Raw genomic sequence first — 24,986 nt, forward strand, 5'->3', positions numbered from 1 at the left:
ATTCACGAAACAGCAAGGAGCTTGCCCGCATTTTACAATTAAATCGGTCCTAGAAAGTAGCCAGCCGGCCGCTGTGACCGAGCGGTTCTAGGCGCTTCAGTCCGGGACCGCGCTGCTGCTACGGTCGCACGTTCGAATCCTGCCTCGGACATGGATGTGTGTGATGTCCTTAGGTTAGTTATGTTTAAGTAGTTCTAGGTCTAGGGGACTGATGACCTTAGATGTTAAGTCCCATAGTGCTTGGATCCATTTGAATTTTTAGAAAGTAGCCCTTGCGGAGTAAGCCATAACAACGAATACAAAATATTGTGTGCTAATACTAAAGTTCTGGTACACGCCTTGTCCTACTGAGATGTGGTAATGAAGAAAGCAGTGAAGCTCCGTTCGAGTCCCTAAAATTTGAAGAGAGGTAGTGGCTCTATTTTAAACCCAACTTGGATCCGGGTTCTAGCGATGGAGCCGTGGCAGTAAAGGGAATGTAAACGGCACAGGATTTTGTGATCTTGGTGACTGGTCCCATTATTGTTTCGCCGTCATGAATACCAAGAGACGAGCAAAGCATTCCTGCTCAGCGCTTATCAGCTGCTATTGAAACCTTACCTTTCGTTTGTCCCTCTGTAATTGAATGTTTGATTAGTGACCCTCCATTACCAGAAGACGTCCGAGTGGATTAATCAATGAGAATTACTTCCATGTCCATCATGATACCCATGTCAAGAGAGATCTTGAAAAGGACAGCATCTGAAGCTCATAAAGTATTTGGTTGCCAGAAACCACGTTGACGACTGAATTCAAGAAATAGTTTGTTTAATAAAACTCAAACAGACGTAGTAATGTCACAAAAAACGAGTTTTCAAACGTGGCGGTTTACATTCGAGCTTATTATAAGGTGGTTGAATCCTAGAGGAGAACTCCCTCAATGACAAACGAAAGTTTGGACTACCTAGGTGTCATTGAACCGAATCCTTTCTGGTGTTACGCAGAGAAAAATTAGTCTCCTTTTGCGAATATAGTGTGGAACAGACCTCGGCTCCCTTTTTATGGTGTCCCTTGTGCTTTTTTTTCGATATGGCGGAATTTTGGTCTGCAATTACCTACGATATGATTTCTGTTTTGTTGTTATGACAGGTACATTATTATTTTGTTCGCTTATGATGTGAATAAGAATAAACTGAAGCAATATGTCTACATCGTGAGGAGCCGGCAACGTCAGCAGAGTGCATGTATAAGTACAAAAACACGCTATCTGATCGCACGTACGCCGCCACCGCTATGTAGCCAGGAACTGACCACTAGGTATTACAATAGACACCCTTTGTAGTATAAAAGAAGGCGGCGACTGCTGAGTTGTCAGTATACAGAGTGTTCGGAAATTCCCGTTACAAACCTCTGTAACTTTCAGAGCTATCTGAGTACTTAATATTTTGAACATGAACCCATGTCCGGAAAAGTACAGCTGTTTGAAAACATATTTGCTAGGTAGGTACGCAACAGGATAGTCATTGTTGGGAGTGGTTACGTCGGATGGTCTGATGTCATTTGACGTCTGTCCTAGCTCTCTGAACAGGTTCGAGCCTCCTTCACGAGTCCGTGAGTATTACAGCAACGTGATCGGTTACAGGTTTGCAGAATACACCGACACGATCCTTCTGAATGGTGGAGATCACGGTAACGGATGAGCTGCTAGTCACCTATATCATGATAGTTCTCCACAAGGCCTGACTGCATCGCATATCCTTTTCGCCACAATGACGCAATGGCTTTGAGAATATGTAACTTCACCGTCAGCAGGCGTGTCTGTGATGCTCCAAGTAGACGAAGCACGAGAGAAACGGACGAAACAGTACTGCGTATAGTTGAAGGCAACTCGTCAACGAATAGACGAACAGCTTCTTTGGCTACTAATGAGTGGAATTGCAAACCAAGTGACGTACTGGGTAACGCCTATTACTTGTAAAAGTGGTGCGTTACCAACAAGTTTTCCAGTGGCTGCAACATGGAAACGTTGCGTTTTCGGATATGGGTTACAATTAAAAATAATATCTACTCAGCCTTCTCTGCAAGTCCTACAAGTTTGGAACGGGAATTTCCAAACATCCTGTATGTTATGCCAGAGCCAAGGTTTCTCCTGAGGGCCAGCAACCCATATTACACCACAGCGGACGGGGCTGTCTATGTCCAAGGCGTACCAAAAAAAAAAAAAAAAACCACCATGGTAAACACCGGCTATTTACATACAAGATAAAGGAAGAAGACGTCCTGAGTAGTAGTTCCTGCAGGGGGAGCTCGAGCCACGGCCTGCAGGAAGTATCACTACGCCAAAACCTGATTGGCTGGAGACAGTTATTTAGAGGCTAGAACCAGCCCTGAAATTCAGCATCTCGCTCCGGATGCTGACCCCGTGGACTTCGACCGCGGAAGATTACGTTGTGTGTGTGTGTGTATTACCACGAACCTTTGTGGAAAATTAAAAGTGAACTTCTGTTTGCCTCAATTACGAGACTTTTACTGGCATCGTTATTGTTCCCCTTCTTTTGTCGTTCAGTCATCAACCTTGTAAACTTACATAAATAAAAGTTGTGTATGTGAAAAATTGCGAATTGTCAGTCACAACACTGTAGTAGCACTAACAGCATAATAGGTCGGCCAGGAGAGCTCGGTGACTTGTAACAAGGCCTAGTCATTCGACGTTACCTAAGTAGCGAATACATGAGGTACATTTTAAAGATTGCCAACTCGACTGTTGGTGATGTGATTGCGAACCGGAAACGTAGAGGAACAACGACAGCTAAAGCAATACGAGGCAAACATCACACTGACTGGAACATCACGAGGGTGGATGTAAGAAATTACATGAGCTGAGAAGTAGGAATCATTCTTGAGTTCCACAGTGCTACCAGAAGTCCAGCTGGCGGAATAACTGTACGTAGGGAGTTAAAAAGAATAGGGTACAATGGCTGACATCTCCTCATAAAACACACATTTCTGAGCGACGCTTGAGATGGTGTAAAAAGCGACGTCGCTGGACAGTGGATGACTGGAGACCATTGATTCGCAACGGTGAATGACGTTACATCCTGTGGCAATTCGATGGAAGGGTTTCGGTTTGGTGAATGCCTAAGAAAGTTACCTGTCATCTACATCTACATCTACATTTATACTCGGCAAGCCACCTAACGGTGTGTGGCGGAGGGCACTTTACGTGCCACTGTCATTACCTCCCTTTCCTGTTCCAGTCACGTATGGTTCGCGGGAAGAACGACTGCCGGAAAGCCTCCGTGCTCGCTCGAATCTAATTTTACATTCGTGATCTCCTCGGGAGGTATAAGTAGGTGGAAGCAATATATTCGATAGCTCATCCAGAAACGCACCCTCTCGAAACCTGGACAGCAAGCTACATCGCGATGCAGAGCGCCTCTCTTGCAGTCTGCCACTTGAGTTTATTAAACATCTCCGTAACGCTATCACGCTTACCAAATAACCCTGTGACGAAACGCGCCGCTCTTCTTTGGATCTTCTCTATCTCCTCTGTCATCCCCCGACCTGGTACGGATCCCACACTGATGAGCAATTCTCAAGTATAGGTCGAACGAGTGTTTTGTAAGCCACCTCCTTTGTTGATGGACTACATTTTCTAAGGACTCTCCCACTGAATCTCAACCTGGCACTCGCCTTACCAACAATTAATTTTATATGATCATTCCACTTCAAATCGTTCCGCACGCATACTCCCAGATATTTTACAGAATTAACTGCTACCAGTGTTTGTTCCACAATCATATAATCATACAATAAAGGATCCTTCTTTCTATGTATTCGCAATACATTACATCTTGTTTACTGTCAATAGTGAAGTACGGAGGAAGTAGTGTGACGGTATGGGACAGTTTTAGTGGTCTGAGTGTGGTCCTCTTATTGTGTTTAAGACGGATATCAACAAACTTTACAAAATTTTGTACTGCGTAAAGCAGCGGAAGAGTTCAGAGACTGTATCAGCATTACAATGCACCCTGTCACAAAGTGGTGTATGTGAGACAAGGGCTTGTGGACAGTAACATTCATCAAGCACACAGTGTATGTGAAGCAAGGGCTTGTGGAAAGTAACACTCATGAAGCACACAGACCCTCGCAGAGTCCCGACCTGATGCCAATGCAACAATGGTGGGATGAGTTACAATGTCTACTGCTCCCCGATCCCAGCGTCCAACTTCATTAACTTCTCTTGTTTCGACTGTTGAGGAAGAATGGCTGTCATTCCTCCACAAACACTCAGATACCTCGTCGAAAGTGTCCGCAACCGAGCTCAAGCCATCATAAAGGTTATGGATGTACACAGCCATTAGCTCAAGCCATCATAAAGTTTATGGATGTACACAGCCATTATTAAAGTCCACTAATGGCTGTCTGGATACTTTAAGTCAGGTAGCGTATGAAGGGCACAAAATGGTCCTCGCGTTTTTTATTTTCTGACAGTAGAGGTGTAAGGATTGAACCTCGAATTTAAGTGCTGCGAGCTGTGTTATACGTTCACCTTAGGTAAAAAAAAAATCACTGTAACGCAATAAAAAATGTGGCTGTGTGTTGATTTAGGTCGCTTGTAGTTACTGCGAACTCATGTCACATTCCTGCATGCTATACTAATTCTCGCGAACTGAATTATATTGCAGGTACAGCTCCGCATCCCGGCACAAAAGAAGCAATTGAGAACGATACGGACAAGGAAGCGGAATCCCCGGGAGCGCAGCGTCGTCCGTGACGTCAGAGGGCGCTGTGTTGACAGGGGAGCTGCCAGGACTGGCAGCACAAAGTGCGCATGCGCGAGCCCGCGGCCTGCGACGCCACTTGGTCAATGCCGGGGGGCGGCGGCTCTGACGCTGCCGCTGCCGCTGCCGCTGCCGCTGCTGGCCGACCAGAAGGCCAGTCTCCGGAAACCGGGCTGACAGCCGCGCCGCGCTGTCAAGGCCACTGGGTTGTGCGCGCGGCAACAACAACCACTAACCAGGAAAGCACACTCAGTTCCTGAAGATGTTTTAAAGTCAAGTTAACAACGTTACGACCAACTCAGCACTGTTTATTAAATACGTCAGATGTTGCTGAGGTCTCTGCATAGTGCCGGCAGCAGTTTCCGCTTGACCTGTTTCCAGTCTGGCGCGCATAATACGTTCAGCTCTGAATTGCTCCGGTGGACCTGGAACTAGCTAACAGAGAAACCTGTCACATAACAGAGCTGAGCATTTCCTACGGGGGACTGCGTAGGTAGTTAATCGTGCTTTAGGACGAGCAGGTGAAGTGATTAATGATGTGCTTCTGGGTGTACAAATACGGTGTTTTTTTCTTTATTTATTCACGTAAAATGCGGCTGCCAAACTTTCTTTACCGACCGTTTCCTGCAATCCTCAGTTATATTAAACACATAATCGACATCGTCATTTGTCCTCATTCATTTAAAATAAAATTCCTTTAACTTATGGCAACATTCCCAGGAGTGAACAAACGATGTTATGATACTTGGTGGGTATGTAGAGGGGTCAAAAAATGCAATACGTTTTTTTTGTTTTTGCCAATTTCATTCTTATGGGGCACAACAGGTAATCTGGCATATTAGGTTCAGAGGGAATGTGTTGTGAACAGTGATATATAAAAAACGTGTTTCATATAACAGTTGAAATGAAATTAATGTTCTTGAAAACTATAATCAACAGTTATAATAATTTGGAGTTTTGTAAAATACCCCACAACCGCTCATTAATTTTGGAAAAAAATGCAAACTTTTGTTACAACATAAATTAAAGAAGCTTTCACGTCACATCTATCTCTGTGATATAAAGCTGTTTTCTGAAATATCATTCAGCGAGCAGAAGTACACAATGGGCTCCTGGAGTATTTTTAACATCCCTAATTAAAATATCTAGGCGTTCATTTTGTCCTGATTATTTATCTCTTATATATTACATTTATTTTACGTTTTAAAGTCTTTTTTCCAGTGTGCCGTTTCACATATGTGTATTTTGTTGACTGAAAATTAATAACTCGTTATTATGATACAAAATCATTACAGTAATGATTATCTGTAATTAAATGCTCACAAGATAACTTTTTTTAAACAATGCACGTAAAATCAACCAAATTTTTTTTACATATTACACACAATGGACAAGACAATATGAAACAAAAATCATCAGGATTCTCAAATTGTGGCTGCAGATTCTCTAAATATCCTAATTTGAGCCCGACATATTTCATTAGAGTGGAAAATGTGGCTGAAGAGAACTGATCATGTACTAGTGAATCCAGCTTGATTGTATTCTTTCTCGTGGAGATTGGCATCATGATCATTCAGCAGAACTAGATCTGAAAATCTTCTCGCCAAGTTATTCCAACGCAGAGAGCCGTGTACTCCCAACGGCAGTACCTGTCCCTTCAAGCCTTTTGGAATCACCTTGTCCTCAGGTACGACGTTCAAACCGAGTTTTCGACACTGATTTCTCCCCCCCCCCCCTCCCCTCCATGTTTTCACAGTTTTAAAGGAAACTAATCGATAGTTTGGATCAGAAATTTGAGACTCTCTTTTTCAAGCCCCAGATGTTCTAATGATGGCATCAAGATATGGTAAGCAAACGTCTGACCATGTCACTGTGAAAGAACCGTTTTGAGTGTAGCACGAGAGGACGAGGAAATTGTTCATATGGTGGTCCCAAAAGGGTCGACGGGACAGGTACAGCCGTTGGTACAAGGCTTTCTGTGTTGGAAAAACATGACGGGAAGATTTTCAGATCTTGTTCTGTTGACAGATTAATTCTCCGATTGAGAGAGAATATTATCAAGCTGCAGTCAATAATTCATAACCTTTTCTCTTCACCAAGATTTTCCATTGTTCTGAAATATGCCTGATCGATTCCTCGACGATGGAAATCAGTTGCCTGGTCAGGGAGCCATTAGAGAATTACTGTGTGAATGATCTCATTGTCATATAATCTGCGATTGCTGCGAGGCAGTTCCTCTATTGGCTGGTCATTGTCATCTGTGCTCGATGTCGATGGCCTTCCTTCCCGATTACCATCACCCACGTCCTTGAGGCCTTGGTGAAACTGTTGGCACCATTTCGATACGGCTGGACGCGAATTGGATTCGGCCCTTATACCGCTGGACTTTTACGATGAGTCTGTGCGCAATTAAGACATTTTGGGAACAAGAATCGTACTGTCCAGCCTACATCTACACTGGATTACGTTTCCAGTCGTCACGCCATTTCAAATGCATACTGTGATGAAACTTTTCCGCATCGCATCAGAACTGTGTCTGCAGGAAATTCGGAACATGTACTCCCCTCTGACAATACGCCATTCTTGTTGCATGGGACGAAAGGTACAACTCACTTCCTCAAGTAAGAACATATTACCTGTCACTTTGTTCTTCGGATAATCATGGGTATTTAACTCTTTTGTAGTTTTTGTACAAACCATTTTTCTCTGGTAAGCTATCTATCACCTTAGTTTTTCTGATTTTCTGTAAATATTATTATTTCATCACGAACCGGTTTTCGGCTTCTAGCGGCAAAGCCTGGTGACAACTGAATGTCGCTAGCACAGATAAAATGATAGTAAACTGAACTTGATTAAAGCAACGATATCCATTTAAAAAATCACACTCTGTATTTCCTTTGTTAACAGTCTGCATCTCATTTCCATGTATCTCTTGCGCCTATAAAATATGTGCGTAAGTAGCGCGTCATTTTTGCATGGCTGCGACGTTAAGTAGTCACTTAATGACGGTCTAAGAAGACAAAAGCCGGTTCGTGATCGGTAATATTTACAGAACCTTGGGACAGCGTTTGCTTTTAATATTAATGTCGCATTCTGCGAAGCAGCGACGCAGACCTCAGTTAATATTAGTGTTCATTTAATACGTTGCAACTCTCTTTCTGGGAGTCTTTTTACGAAACTCTCTCTTGACATTAAACGTAGATCGTTTATGCTAAAATTTCAGTTAGACGCCAGCGAATGGCGGGCAAATACAACAATTTTCGACAAATGAAAGCGAAAGTAGTTACATACGCAGGGAATGATCGAAGCGAGGGTAGTAGCATACGCAGGGAATGATCGTAGGGGCAGCAGATGCAGGGTTTGTGCACAGCCCTTCTAGGCGAAGTTCTTTTAGGAAGTGTTAAGTTTGTACCTGAGACGTGTGGATGACGTACCTCAGATGTGTGGATGACAGTGATAAACGCTCGAACTGTGTAGTGTTGGGTTTGTGCTGCTATCGATGAAGCGGAGAGTGAGGTTGAAACCCGATGCCAGCACGTAGCCCATCCGTCTCGAGCACAACAAGGAGACCTCTGAGGTTAACGTCCCCGTTGACGTATAAGTTCTATAGATCTCGTCCTCGCTTGGTGCCGGCTCGGTTCGGAAACCGGGACATTTGCTTGCGTTTTTACTTTGCATTTAGGACTTCTGTTTGTAAAAGACGCCGCTATGCAGCTTTCCATTATAAGTAGCTGTGGATGCCTCTCTCCTCCGAAACTGGCCCAGTTTCGAATCCTGGGACTTAATTTTGTGTTTTGTAATTTATATATTGAGCTTATCTTTGAACTACACACTCTAATCATTATTCTATTATGAAAACTGCACTAATGTTAACATAAAGCACTCTGTCATCAGGTCACAAGTGGCCCATCGGGACCATCCGACAGCCGTGTCATCCTCAGATGAGGATGCGGCACTGTTGTAATTACCGCTGGCTGTTTGGTGTATGTCTTTTAGTGTTTTCATTTTACATTAAGAGCTTACTCTTGTAGATTCAGCTCTTTTCATTGTTCTCCTCTGGAAATTGCAATTAACTTAATATGGCACTTTTGTAACTACTGTTGGACATATGATCTTTGCTACTCACAGCTGTGGTATCGATAGCTACGATGCCATGGCGTAAGTAAAGTTGGCACTACGAGACACCGACGACAGCCCCTCTAGCAGGCGCTGTTGGGATCTACGAGCTCCGCTGCAGATTCAGCCCATTTTGATCAAGAGCAGACGGCCGGGACACTTCGCTACAGCTTCGCACATAAGTAATAAGTTATGTATGCCTCTGTACATATTGATGCACCAGTAAGGCACTTTTACTTTCTTGCGGTACCGACGTGTATTACCTTTTTCTGCTCCTACTCACTTTTCTCATTCGGCCAACCTTTCAGTTTTCCGGAGCAGACCCACGCGCCGCCTTCCAGACGGGATACAAAAACAGCCAAAAAAATTAAAAAATAAAATAACGGAACACGTTTCCATCCTTCGAACGTGCCCTCAGTTCATGAGGCACAAGGGAGGTTTGGAATTTAATGCAGGTCACTCGTGCAAAGAAGGGTGGTGAGGAACTTTACGTCGCCATCTCCTCAATTTGGTGGCGAAATATTGATAGTACACATTTTCTGCCACCAGTACTTCCGAGTCGAGCGTCACCACAGAGGGGTGCGTTAGCGATCTCAGCTACGGGACGGGTTTATGTCAACTTGTCTTTGGTAAATATACTTTTCCCGCCTTTCGGGAATGCCAACTACCGCTTCACAGTGGCACAACAGCCGAAAATCGTCAATAGTGGAAAAAGAACAATAATCACGTTTAATGACGAAAATGATGTCGTTTCAGCAATTTTGTTCGACTGTGGTATCTGCCCGAATAAAAGGGTTGAATAAGTATTTCTTACGGATATGAATTTTTACGAAGAGAGGCAAGGGGTGGGGTGATTTACACTCACAGTGAAGGATCGCTGAAATGCCTGATGGCTGTAAAAATGCCAAAGACGGCTAAATTTTAGAGCAGTTTCCAGAAGTTCTTAAGCCATTATTTTATGCGTATACAACAAAGATTTGAGGGAGTCTCTATTTGATAGCTCTGTGTAATGCTTCTCATCTGCATTTACGACACAAGCCGGGCCGACACATTCGTGTTAGGCCTCAAATAATATCGGCGGTCCGCAGCCGGCGTAGCGCCTTTTATTGCCTTTCAAATGCAGCCCGTAACAGGCCGGTAGTTTCCCATTGAAATTAATTTGGGACTCAATGTCCTCGTTTTAAGTACAAATAGTTGCCACTAATTAAAGCCATGGGGGTGTGAAGGCACTGCCGTATTGTGTCTGTTTAAAACCGTTGGCGCTTCCCATTCCGAGCATCGATTCGCATTATGTAAAATTTTTCAGTCGCGATGCGAACTACCTTTCATACCTGGTGGCGGCGCCAGTGCACCTGTCGTTTTTTAGGTCAGCCCATCTCGCTTCGTAGTCGGTAGCTGCGTGAAACACGAGTTATCTGCGAGAAGCCTAACCAGTCAGGGTTAGATTATCTTGCCCCATACTAAATATATAGCGTCTCCGTAGCTCGGCAATTTCTACATCTTTATCAACAGTGATGTACAAAATTTAAGTGCGAAGATAACTTAGGCACGACGTGTCACTGACAAGTATCATACCTCGATAAAACTTGGACCATCCATAAAAAGAAATGCTACAGTATAGTACGGAAGGTAAATAAAAGAAATTTGCAATGAGACGAACAGATATGACATTATTATTCAAGGACAGTAATTACGCTGAAGTCGCCGTGACTCATGACTGCCGCCCGGCCATTTCAAACGGCCGTACGTGATGGACGCACTCCCATATGGTCAGAGGTGGGAACACTTAAGCACCCACGAACACTGTCGAACATGATCGTATTGGTGGACCAAATCTTACGGTCTGGCGAGTGAAAGGTGGCTACACTGAGCCACAGCGCCAGAGATTGCGCCAAAGAGTATTATTCAGCCGCCTCCACGGGCAGTGCTTGTCGAGAACTCGTGGTAGTCAGTGCTTGCTGAGATGTCGTAGTGAAAAGTTCTTGTCGAGAAGTCGTAGTGGAGAGTGCTTGTTCCATGTTTTATGCAGTTGTTTGATGGGATAGACAGCAGATGTTGTTCGAATGGAGATATTGTAATGATCAGAGTGCTTTTCGTCAGTATATATGAAGGTAACAAATTCCCTGTTTTTTCTTTTTCTTATTTCAGTGTCTTAAATAATGCGTCATTACAGGTTCAGTCAACAAAGCATCTGGCTTGTGTTCTTGTATTAGAGTGTAATTCTGGTTTTCTTGCGCAATTATAGTATTTCTATTTTCTTTTAATTACTTCAGTATAAATGGTATTTGAAATTTCTTGTCTTGTTGAAGAAGAACCGTGCCAGATGTGTACATTGAATCACACTCCCACGCACAGAACAATTACACTTGTGTTTTAGTTTCGTAGGTTTTATAGTTGCTGGGGACTTAATTAATTAATTGTGTTAACGAGAATTTTCATTTCATTCTTTGTTGTTGTTCTATGCAGTCAGATTGCGTACAAAAACTAGTCAGGGCCAACCGTTTACGAGACTTCGTAATCGGACAGACAGTTATTAAAATTAAAAGTATTTGCATTTATTAATAATAATTAAGCCCCCATGCACGTGGCCACCGCTGCTTCGGATCGTCCCTTGGAAATCTTCTGATTGTAAAAATGGTAGACAGTAGTATTGTTGTAGTAATTTGTAGTTTAGTAATTGTAGTCTATATTGCATGAGTAGATTTGGTAATTGTCATTCTTTTAATGGTATATTGGCAGAATTTAATTTTTGATGTCTTGTATACAGGTCTGACAATTTTGTGCAATTGTGAAGGTTCTAATTGTTCGTTAGGCGTGTCTGTCGGGAAGTATTTCGTGTGAATGGTATTGTTGGAGATAAAGTGTAATTCTGTGTAATTTTCGTATAGTGACGAATTTTGTATGTTTTGTAAATGATTACGCGATCGATGAAAAAGGCAAAAATGATGAATAGTGAGAATGACGAAATTGTTAACATGGCGAACTCGCCAACACAGGAGAACAGGATGATGAATAATGAAGTTGAAAACAATTTAATAAGTCGAGAAAATAATCCGGAAACAGTTCAAAATTTTTCACAATCGAAAAATTTTCAGAATACGTGCTTAACGACAGAAGAAATGGAGCAGTTGATGGGTGCTATATTAAATTTGGGAGCATGAATGGAAACACAGTTTAGATCTGAATTAAAAACACAGATGGGAACTTTTCGATGTGAATTAAAAACAGAGATAGGAAGAATTAACACGAAAATAGGAACAATTAAAACCGAGATGGAAACAATGGAAACACAGTTAGGCTCACGAACAGGGACATGTTTCAAAAACATGAAAGACGAATCAAAGAAAGAAATTAGAGAAGAAGTGCAACCAATTTTGAATGCTCACAATAATAGATTAATTGCAGTAGAGATTAGACAAGAGGAAGAGAACCGAGAACAGGAAGAAAAAGATCGCGTGATAGTACAAAAATTTTCAGAGTTAAATTTACAATGTGCACACGATAAGGAAGAAATACTTGAAAGAATCGAGGAATCCGTACCAAATGACAGAATAAATAACTTAACGCAACAGTATGAACAGTTCACTACTAAATGTGACAATACCGAAACCCGAGTCGCGACACTTACGGAAGACGTAAATAAACAGAAAGAACAATTAAGTGACTCATCGGAAAGAGTTGAGGAGATCTCAGATAAATTGACAAGTCTTAGTTTACCAGAGGAGTTTGAAGAAAGTAATTTGTTTCATTTACGAGATGCAACAAGACAGCGCCAGACGCGTGAGCTTGACAATAATGGACATTCGGACTGGAATAGACGCGGTAGGTCTTTGTCGCCACGAGGAGAAAACTTTGACTATAAACACTTTTTAACTGTTCGGAAATTTAAGATCTTTCGCAATTCTAAGAATGACATACATCCATGTGCATGGTCAGGTCAATTTGCGTACGCACTTCCGCCAAAGTTGCCACTAAGTCACAAACTGGAATTTATGTGCAGCTATTAAAATCCTCAGGGGGTTCACTACACTAAGTGAATATGTGCCGTAGCGTGCATAGGGCCCCGAGCTGTAGTGCTGCTATTTCCCTTTCAGTTTTCTGCACCGCTGCCTACTCTTTTACTATTCTTTGCATCTGTCAAAACAACTCTTCGACTATCAATCTATCTAGACAGTAGTTAAAGAATAACCGGATATGACTATTTTACCCAAAAGTGATTTCGAAAATTACCGTTTGGACTTACTGTATCTTCTGCAGCATTCATTCGTAGTTTAAATGAAATTTTACCTGTTTATCTTCGTAACAATATTACTTCATATGTTGACGATATTCTTATTGCTAAACGTTCTCGGAGTGAGCACAACAAAATTTTGGATTCATTATCACGTATCTTTGCAAGAGTTGGCATTACAGTGAACTTGGAAGAATCTGAATTTGGTTGTTCTCAGGTGAAATTTCTCGGTCACATTATTTCTACAGAAGGTATTCTTCCTGATCCAGAAAAATTAGACGCTATTCATAATTATGCTGTTCCTACTACAAAACGTGATGTTCGTAGTTTCCTTGGTGTCTGTAATTTTCTTAGACGCTTTGTTAGATTGGACAATTTGGCCACACCTCGTTTTTGCGAACTATCTGGAAAGTTCTTTTTAAACGAAAATCGGTCGACAACTCTTTTTGGTTAGTTTGTATTCCTGATGAGTGGGTCAATTAATTGATTTGGTACACACACTTCAGTTATGCACACTTCGGTCCCAGAAAATGCTTTCATAAATTACGAGAAAATTGCTACTTCAGTAATATGGAAAAACGTATTCGATCTGTTCTTGCCAAATGCAAATTATGTCAAAAGGCTAAGCCGCCAACTATTTCTCACAGAGCACCGTTGTTTCCTATCATTCCAGCGAAATTAAAGGACATGGCTGCAGTCGATTTGTTCGGTCCAGCGGTTCGTTCTACTAATGGTTTTGCGTACATTTTCGTAGCAGTGGAATTGACATCAAAATATGTGTCTTTTACACCTTTACGCCAAGCAACAGCTCGTTCAGTATCTAACGCTTTCATCAAACATTTTCTTAAAGAAGTGGGTCATGTTGATAAAGTTAAATCAGATAATGGATCACAGTTTCGCTCTAAAATTTGGCTTCGTACTCTACGGCGTCGTAAGGTTAAACCAATTTTCATTTCACTTTTTCACCCTCAATCTAACGCTTCAGGGAGATGGATGAAGGAAATAAATAAATTGTGTCGTCTTTATTGTCATCAGAATCACAGAACGTGGTATCAGTATCTTCATATTTTTCAAAATATTCTGAACGAACTCCCTAATGATTCAACTTCTTTACCGCCAATACTGATATTAAAAAATAAAGCACCGACAAATCGCATTTCTGAAATCGTTCCTTTTCCGCCTACACGGAAACTGCGGCATTCTGAAGTTGTGAACCTGGCTTTGCAAAATATTGCATCTGCAGCTGCTAGAAGAGAGAAATCAGCTAAACGCCCTGGTCGTTTAAAAACCTTGTCAGTTGGTCAGAAGGGCTTGTGTCGCAAATTTTTTCTGCTTTACAACGGTCCGTATAGGATTCGCAAAATTATTCATGATAACACTGTCGAAGTAGAAACTCTTAAATCTCTGCGCTCTAAGGGAATACATCATATATCAAACGTTAAAATTTTTGTGGAATGACATACTTTAGGGAAACTAACAGCTACATGTAAACATGCAGAGAATATAAGGATACCGCGCTGTGTTTTGGCGGCGGCACATACTCAAAGCAACAGTCAAGGTGCGCGCCGCACAAGGCAGTCGTTGACCGCAAACAATTACTTCCTACGTCACGCGTACCTACAGCTGATCGAGCGCTCAGTGCGAATGCACTGACAGCCGTAAACAAATACACAGTCTAATTTCTCCGATTAAATTCAGTATAAAGCTATAGTGACTTGATAAATTATGTTATTAACGTTCAATATTTTTCAGGAGACGGTTGTATAAAATACTTAAGAACTTCAGGTAAATTCTGTGCTTGTCCGACGTTGAGACGACTTGCTATGGAGAAAATTTCAGGAAGAATGTAATTTCGTAGAAAAAAGTAATAAACTAAAAAGGGTAACTATTAATTGAGTTTATTTTTCAGGTAACATAATTCCACTTAGGTACGTGCTTTAGACGTAATTTGCTGCTTGCTATTTTGTGATTCATACTTTGTGCTAAATTTCATGTTCTAGGAATTTATTTGTGAAGCGACATGCTTGCATACATTAACTGATTTTGACAATGATTGATTTATGAACAGGGTTGTTATTTGTATATATTATGCATCGCGTGGCTGCACTGCTTTTTCACTGATGTCATATTTTTTATTATGTGCCTGCTGTCCTTATTTATTTAAATTGTAATTGTCAACTGATTAATTGTGCTGTCTGTGGTTATGTATGTAAGTTATATTTTGTGATTTATCTGCTTGCGCCTTCATGTTTACTTATTAAGATTACATATGAACATTTATTTGCTTATGCTGATATGATGCTAATGATCTGTTTATTATGTAAGATATATGTTTGCTGCTGTGCGTATGGATTGCATATTTACACATTTCTGTTTTGTTGTCATAACTACACTTCAATTTAGAATATAGCAATGCTGATGTACAGTGTACGAACATAGAGTTTAGGTCACACTATGGTATTAATTATACACTCCTGGAAATGGAAAAAAGAACACATTGACACCGGTGTGTCAGACCCACCATACTTGCTCCGGACACTGCGAGAGGGCTGTACAAGCAATGATCACACGCACGGCACAGCGGACACACCAGGAACCGCGGTGTTGGCCGTCGAATGGCGCTAGCTGCGCAGCATTTGTGCACCGCCGCCGTCAGTGTCAGCCAGTTTGCCGTGGCATACGGAGCTCCATCGCAGTCTTTAACACTGGTAGCATGCCGCGACAGCGTGGACGTGAACCGTATGTGCAGTTGACGGACTTTGAGCGAGGGCGTATAGTGGGCATGCGGGAGGCCGGGTGGACGTACCGCCGAATTGCTCAACACGTGGGGCGTGAGGTCTCCACAGTACATCGATGTTGTCGCCAGTGGTCGGCGGAAGGTGCACGTGCCCGTCGACCTGGGACCGGACCGCAGCGACGCACGGATGCACGCCAAGACCGTAGGATCCTACGCAGTGCCGTAGGGGACCGCACCGCCACTTCCCAGCAAATTAGGGACACTGTTGCTCCTGGGGTATCGGCAAGGACCATTCGCAACCGTCTCCATGAAGCTGGGCTACGGTCCCGCACACCGTTAGGCCGTCTTCCGCTCACGCCCCAACATCGTGCAGCCCGCCTCCAGCGGTGTCGCGACAGGCGTGAATGGAGGGACGAATGGAGACGTGTCGTCTTCAGCGATGAGAGTCGCATCTGCCTTGGTGCCAATGATGGTCGTATGCGTGTCTGGCGCCGTGCAGGTGAGCGCCACAATCAGGACTGCATACGACCGAGGCACACAGGGCCAACACCCGGCATCATGGTGTGGGGAGCGATCTCCTACACTGGCCGTACACCACTGGTGATCGTCGAGGGGACACTGAATAGTGCACGGTACATCCAAACCGTCATCGAACCCATCGTTCTACCATTCCTAGACCGGCAAGGGAACTTGCTGTTCCAACAGGACAATGCACGTCCGCATGTATCCCGTGCCACCCAACGTGCTCTAGAAGGTGTAAGTCAACTACCCTGGCCAGCAAGATCTCCGGATCTGTCCCCCATTGAGCATGTTTGGGACTGGATGAAGCGTCGTCTCACGCGGTCTGCACGTCCAGCACGAACGCTGGTCCAACCGAGGCGCCAGGTGGAAATGGCATGGCAAGCCGTTCCACAGGACTACATCCAGCATCTCTACGATCGTCTCCATGGGAGAATAGCAGCCTGCATTGCTGCGAAAAGTGGATATACACTGTACTAGTGCCGACATTGTGCATGCTCTGTTGCCTGTGTCTATGTGCCTGTTGTTCTGTCAGTGTGATTATGTGATGTATCTGACCCCAGGAATGTGTGAATAAAGTTTCTCCTTCCTGGGACAATGAATTCATGGTGTTCTTATTTCAATTTCCAGGAGTGTAGATTGTTCGCTTGGCAGAGCCTCGTTGTAGGAATTGTGCTGCATCCACTTGTTGACATTCTGTTCTCTACTGGAATATTTACTCGCTATTGCATGTTTTGCTTACGCTCAGTGCCTTATATTTTTAAGATAAGAAAATGAACTGCTATAATTCGACGAACGACGTTAGTACAAGAAACTTCATAGAAGTCACATGAGCTGGAGGTTTTATGGAAGCTGTATAAATTTATGCTAATAGGAAGGAAGCTAACGACATGACATACCAACACTAGGGTTAGACCATTGACAGTTATTACACTGCATTCTTCGTGAGCAATTGAAATAGCAAGTGACACTTGACACAAAAATACTCCACACGTTTGCTTCTGCCATGATTCTTGAAGTGGTGTACACACTGTGAAATATTACTATCATTCACACTCCGTAATCGTACTTAATTACTGAGAGTTATTCGAACTAAAGCCTGTTAGAGGTCATGTATGCATTTCTTTAGTTTAATGATGGACAAGGTAACCAAAATGTATTTTATGATTCATAATGAGTAGAAGATATGGGTCAGATGGATTACGCAGAGGTTGTGTGTGGATATTGTGTCTACGGATTGTATGGGATGATGAACTGAAGTTTGCACTAGAATTTTATCTGTACTTGTTCGAGGAGACTGACTAGAGGAAAGAGTTGTTATGGAAGTGAAATGATATTGGCGATAAGGTTTATATGTATCAACGTATTGAAGAGGTGTTATTGAGGTATTGAGATTATGTAAAGGTTTATATGTATCGACGTATTGAAGAGGTATTATTGAGGTATTGAGATTATGTGAAGTTGATGATTATTGGAGTTTTGGTGGAAAAGAGGTAAGGTAAATGATATTGATGATAAGATTTATATGTATCGACGTAAGAGGTATTATTGAAGTATTGAGATTATGTGATGCTGATGATTATTGGAGTTTTGGTGGATAAGAGGTAAAGTAAATGAGGTGCATATTTTTTTGTTGGTCTATATGGAACAAGGAAGATGAAGATAGCAGACTAGAACACTAAAGTGGAAGGAAGATTGCCTACAAACACTTTGTTAAATCACTAAGCAGTACATACTTTTTTTTTGGAGAGAGGAAGTATTTGCATATCTTGGCACACTGACAGTTGTTCAGCAACCGTACATTTTGATCTGGCTTGGCAAACATTGGTCTTGACATGATGACTACGACGTTGACTAACTATTATTGACTGTTATACATTGCTGCCACTACTACTTGATACACATGATGAACATCAAATTTTGACAGAATTGCATTTACACAGTTAACACTATTCAATTACACAGTAGCACTAATGTGGACGAAAGATGAGTGAGTGTGTTTTGTGTGTTTTCCTTTCCCAGTCCCAAATTGGTACCGACCTATCTCCTAAATATTATCTTACTTGTTTGTAGTGGCTTGCACTGACACTCATAAATATTATAGGTTTACTGATATTTGTGTATTTGTAATATTTAATATGACAATTATCTGATATCATTTGCGTGATTGTTATTATTTGTATGGTTAGTGTAAGAACATTGATATAATTTTGTAAAAGTAATTGTGTGTGCATTCAAACTATTGTTCATGCCTGAACTGTCTGATTAGTGATGGTGAATATTATGGACTGTTACCTGCACTTGTTCAACATAATGGGTGCCACTTAGAAACGTTTAATTTCTGCTGATGACTGCTGATGAACTTTCTGATTAGTGATGGTGAATATTATGGACTGTTACTTGTACTTTTTCTACATGATTGGTGCCACTAGGACATGTTTAATTTCTGCTTATAAACTCTGATGAACAGTGTGATTAGTGATAGTGAATATTATGGACTGCTGTCTGGACCTGCTCAACATTGCTGGGTGCCACTGATGGACTGTTTCTACTGAAATGATGTCACTTGTTGGTGTCTGCACCTGCTCAACATTACTGAGTGCCACTGATGGACTGTTTGTACTGAAATGATGTCACTTGTCAGTGTCTGCACCTACTCAACATTGCTGGGTGCCACTGTTGGAACTGTTTCTACTGAAATGATGTTACTTCTTGCTGTCTGCACCTGCTCAACATTACTGGGTGCCACTGTTGGAACTGCTCAACCAGTGATGAGATGTCACTTGTTGGTGTCTGCACCTGTTCAACATTACTGGATGCCACTGATGGACTGCATTTATTGAAATAATGTCACTTGTTGCTGTCTGCACCTGTTCAACATTACTAGGTGCCAATGATGGACTGCTTCTACTGACATAACTTCACTTGTTAGTGTCTGCACCTACTCAACATTGCTGGGTGCCACTGATGGAACTGCTTCTACTGAAATGATGTCACTTGTTGCTGTCTGCACCTGTTCAACATTGCTGGGTGCCACTGATGGACTGTTTCTACTGAGATAATGTGACTTGTTGGTATCTGCACCTGTTCAACATTGCTAGGTGCCACTAATGGAACTGCTTCTGCTGAATGATGTCACTTGTTGGTGTCGGCACCTGTTGACCATTGCTGGGTGCTACTGCTGGAACCATCAATTACTTTTTTTTTTTAATCATGTAAAGCATGTTATGTGAACATTTGATAAACTGATTTTTTGTGTATTGTGTAAACTATTATGTAAAGTCACATGTATGAAAGAATTTGTATTGCTTACTGTATTTCATATATTAGGTTATTGAAAGGTCAGTGCAAAGCCAAAATTTTATCTCATTATGTGATATTTACGTATTACTATTATCTTTTATTTTTGTCTGTATTTTTGTGGACGAATTTGGTGGTATTTTCACCACCAATGCTGGCAAAAATACCATCAAATTCTGGCCCGTGGAGGAAGGGCATATGAAAGGTGGCTACACTGAGCCACAGTGCCAGAGATTGCGCCAAAGAGTATTATTCAGCCGCCTCCACGGGCAGTGCTTGTCGAGAACTCGTAGTAGTCAGTGCTTGCTGAGATGTCGTAGTGAAAAGTTCTTGTCGAGAAGTCGTAGTGGAGAGTGCTTGTTCCATGTTTTATGCAGTTGTTTGATGGGATAGACAGCAGATGTTGTTCGAATGGAGATATTGTAATGATCAGAGTGCTTTTCGTCAATATATATGAAGGTAACAAATTCCCTGTTTTTTCTTTTTATTATTTCAGTGTCTTAAATAATGCGTCATTACAGGTTCAGTCAACAAAGCATCTGGCTTGTGTTCTTGTATTAGAGTGTAATTCTGGTTTTCTTGCGCAATTATAGTATTTCTATTTTCTTTTAATTACTTCAGTATAAATGGTATTTGAAATTTCTTGTCTTGTTGAAGAAGAACCGTGCCAGATGTGTACGTTGAATCACATTCCCACACACAGAACAATTACACTTGTGTTTTAGTTTCGTAGGTTTTATAGTTGCTGGGGACTTAATTAATTAATTGTGTTAACGAGAATTTTCATTTCATTCTTTGTTGTTGTTCTATGCAGTCAGATTGCGTACAAAAACTAGTCAGGGCCAACCGTTTACGAGACTTCGTAATCGGACAAACAGTTATTAAAATTAAAAGTATTTGCATTTATTAATAATAATTAAGCCCCCATGCACGAGGTAAAATATTGCACTGGCGTACTGACCTCCAAATTTTTGAACAAGGTACGCCGTCTTTTGTAGGGGTGGATTCGGTCCTAACTTCATTTTTCTGGACGACAATGCACGACTGCATCGAACGGAGCAAGGAGGAGCTCTTAGAAGGAGAGGATATTCGGCGAATTAACTGTTCTGCTCGCTCCCTCCCTGCTTAAATCCCATGGGGAACGTGTGGGACGCGTTTGGTATGTCCACATGCACCATCGACCGTCCAACAGTTGTCAACCGCACCAGTGGAATAATGGAGCGCCCTAGCACAACTCCTTACCAAGTTTGTGAGCCGCATGGGAGCACGTTACAGAGCATGCATTGCCGTAGGTGGTGATTACACATCTCATTAATAACCATGTCCAACCTTTTGTAATGTCAAGTGGACCATCAAAAATTGCGGTGACTTCAGTGCCATCATTGTTGTCGAATAAAAGTGATATTTCTTTTCGTGTCACTTCGTATTTCTTTTTAATTGCCTTCTATATTGTACTGTAGCAGTACTTTCTATCTATGATCCAAGTTACATCGAGCTATGTGACTTGGCTGTGACATGTCACGGGAAAACTACTTTCATCTTAACGTTTGCACAGCAGTGTATGTTCCGCACGCTAGGAACGGTGTATTGCAGAAATTACTTCTGCTACCGCTATAATTTCACCTGTTTTCTTTCCCATTCACAAACTGAGTGTTGGAATAACGGCTGTCTGTAAATTACGATATGAGCTTAATTTCTCTTATTTTACTGTCGTGGTTATTTGGCGAAATGAATGTGGGAAGCCGGCCGGTGTGGAACCGCGTGACCGCTACTGTCGCAGGTTCGAATCCTGCCTCGAGCATGGATGTGTGTGATGTCCTTAGGTTAGTTAGGTTTAAGTAGTTCTAAGTTCTAGGGGACTGATGACCTCAGATGTTAAGTCCCATAGTGCTCAGAGCCATGTGAACCATTTTAATGAGGGAAATAAGGATATATAATGTCCGGCTCTTCTTAGAAAGTATTCTCTCGGAATTGCAACAGCAAAGCTCCCCGTTATACACTTCTCCTGTCTTGTAGTGCCTGCCTGTAGAGTTGAGTACCTCCGTAACACTCTCCTCACTACTAAACGATCACTTGACGAAACAGACCTCTCTGCGTTTTATCGTCTCTAATTCTATTATTAATCCAAGATGGTAAGGATTACAGACTGATGAGCAGTACTCAAGAATTGGTCGAATAAATGTTTTCTATGCATTCTATTTCATGGTTAAGCTAAAAATTGGAAATTTGTGGTGAGTTCCTATGGGACCAAACAGCTAAGGTCATCGGTCCCTAGGCATACACACTACTTAATCTAACTTAAGGGGGGTAGGACGTCAAACGGGCCGACTTGGAGCAGGAGGGGGACCACAGGACATTTTAATTTCCCCTGTCTATACTCTTACAAATAAATTCATTAAACTTTGTCAGCATGACCAGGAAATATTCAGAATGCACACACATGCCAGTGGAAGTTCGAAAACATAACGAAGTAATTTTTTTACGTCAAATTTCATCATTTTTTCACTTAATTGTGGCTGCATTTGTTGCTATAGGCACACTTTTCTACATAAGTAAGAGAGATTCTTCGATGAGTTTTGCACAGCATACAAACCATACTTAAAGGTATATGAAACTCTAGAATTTTCAAAATCTTTTAAAAACTGTGGTAAAAATTGAGGTAGTTAACTATAAAATTTGTGTTTTTTCTTAACATGAAGTTTAAAATATAACAGCTCATTCGTTTTTTCATAAATTAAATAAATTCTGGAGTGTCATACACCTGTAAATATGGTATGTATGCTGCGCAAAATTCATCGAAGACTCTCTCTAACTTATAATGAAAAGTGTACCTATAGTAACACATGCTGCCATTAATAAGTGAAAAAACTGATGAAATTTCACACGTAAAAAAATTTATTTTGTTATGTTTTCGAACTTCCACTGCAATGAATCTGAATCCGGAATCCTTCCTGGTGATGCTGACAAAGTTTTATGAATTTATTTGTAAATGTATAGACACTGGAAATCAAAATGTCTTGTGATGCCTCTTCTGCTCCAAGCTGGCCCGTTTGTCGTCCTACCCCCCTTAAGCTAACTTACACTAAGGACAACACACACACCCATGCCGGAGGGAGGACCCGAACCTCCGACGGAGGAGCCACGCGAACCGAGGCAAGGCGCCCTTGACTCATCGGCTACTCCACGCGGCATGATTAAGCTACATTTCCTTAACATTCTTCCAGTGACGCTCAGCATAGCATTTGATTTTCTCCAACTAGTTTTATGTGATCATTTTGATCTAGGTCGCTCCAGACGATTATTTCTGAGTAATGTTCCGGTTATTAGTACTTCCAGTGATTTATTGCCGACTGAATTTCGGACGGTAACGGATCTCTCCGGTTGTTTATCTGCAATGTTTTACGTTTACTTATGTTCAGCATCAACTGCCAGTTGGAGCGCCAATCGTCAGAGCAATTCGCTACAGCATTCTTACGTTGTAACCTGCTGTAACTGTCGTTTTCGAACAGCTTCCAACTTTATCCCATAGATCATTAATACAGGGTAGTCAGGAACAGTCTGAAAAGCCGTAGGGGTGTTACAAGATGGGTTCTATGCGAAATAACTGCTCAGGAAAAAATTCGATAAGTTGCGACGTTTCCGAGTTAATTAGCATTTAGTCAGCCAATAGCGACGTTGCTCGCACAAATTCAAGCGGCCCGCCAGAGACGTGTCACAAAACGTGTTTTCGTCTGGTTTACTGAAACCGAACAAGAGAGCAGTACAAAAATTGGACATGGGGCGTTAGTAAGGATCGATCCCGAGCCAGAAGCTAAGTTTTGTGTGCTATCGTCTAAGCTATGAGAATAACTGACACTAATAGTATCTGGCGCGCCGCTTCAATTTGCGCGTGCAACGACCTGATAAGCTAACTTCAGTGTTAATTAACTTGGAAACGGCGCAAAGTATCGATTTTATCTTAACAGTTATTTCTCAGCACAACCCACTCTGCAGCACCCCTATAAGCGTTCTAGATTTTTTCTGATCATCCTGTGTATAAAGGAAAGCATCGTCCCTCTTTGCTGTGTTTTTCTACTACTGTTGCAAGATCGTCCGTTGTAGACGGATTTGAAAATGAGTCACGCTTGAAACTAGCAGTGATTAATAAAGCATAATTTTGAGATAAAACCTGGTGGAAAGAGCTCATATTTATCGAGGCAGCGGTGCCCTCCTAGAAGAAGTCGTTTATGTATTTACGATTCGAAGAGCCTCTCCTACTGGTCGTCAGGTGCGTTTTTCCTGGTGTTTCGGCAGATATTTGATATTTCGGCAGATATTTGATATTTCGTTCTTGTAATGTGTGCCTGAAGTGCCGGCCGCGGTGGCCGAGCGGTTCTAGGCGCTTCAAATGGCTCTGAGCACAATGGGACTCAACTGCTGTGGTCATAAGTCCCCTAGAACTTAGAACTACTTAAACCTAACTAACCTAAGGACATCAAACACATCCATGCCCGAGGCAGGATTCGAACCTGCGACCGTAGCGGTCGTGCGGTTCCAGACTGTAGCGCCTTTAACCGCTCGGCCACTCCGGCCGGCCTAGGCGCTTCAGTCCGGAACCGAGCGACTGCTACGGTCGCAGGTTCGAATCCTGCCTCGGGCATGGATGTGCGTGATGTCCTTCGGTTGATCAGGTTTAAGTAGTTCTAAATTTTAGGGGACTGATGACGTCCGATGTTAACTCCCATAGTGCTCAGAGCCATTTGAACCGTTTTTTTTTTTTTTTTTTTTGTGCGTGAAGTCAGCCCAAACAACTCTTTCATGTAACGCACAGTGGCGGCAAAAAGCGTCGGTTTGTTCCCCGTCACGAGCAAAATGATTCTTAAAGCGGAATTTTGCGTGCCCATTCGATTGTGCAGTTCCTAGTTAGTCTAGTGCGATATCCGTTTTATCGATCTGTATTAACAGACACAGTAAAACAGGAACAATAGGTAACCAGCACGCCAGCAGACGCAGCACCGCCTATACCCGCGCTCACTGCTACAACCAAACCGCAGAGTTGCTCAGTATCTGCTGCTGCTGTACTGGTATTCCTTCGTGTTTAGTACATATTGTAAAAACAGCTATCGCCCTAGACTAATGTTGAATCGCTCAGTCGACTGAGCACGTAAAATTCAGAAAATTTATTACTGTTTCCGACCTGGTGGGATTCTTACGTTTGAAACCCAATACTTTTGTCATATTCAAATGGCTGTGAGCACTATGCGACTTAACTTCTGAGGTCATCGCCGGCCGAAGTGGCCGTGTGGTTAAAGGCGCTGCAGTCTGGAACCGCAAGACCGCT

The sequence above is a fragment of the Schistocerca serialis genome, chromosome 5 (genome assembly GCF_023864345.2).
Source record: "Schistocerca serialis cubense isolate TAMUIC-IGC-003099 chromosome 5, iqSchSeri2.2, whole genome shotgun sequence".
NCBI classification, from domain to species: domain Eukaryota; kingdom Metazoa; phylum Arthropoda; class Insecta; order Orthoptera; family Acrididae; genus Schistocerca; species Schistocerca serialis.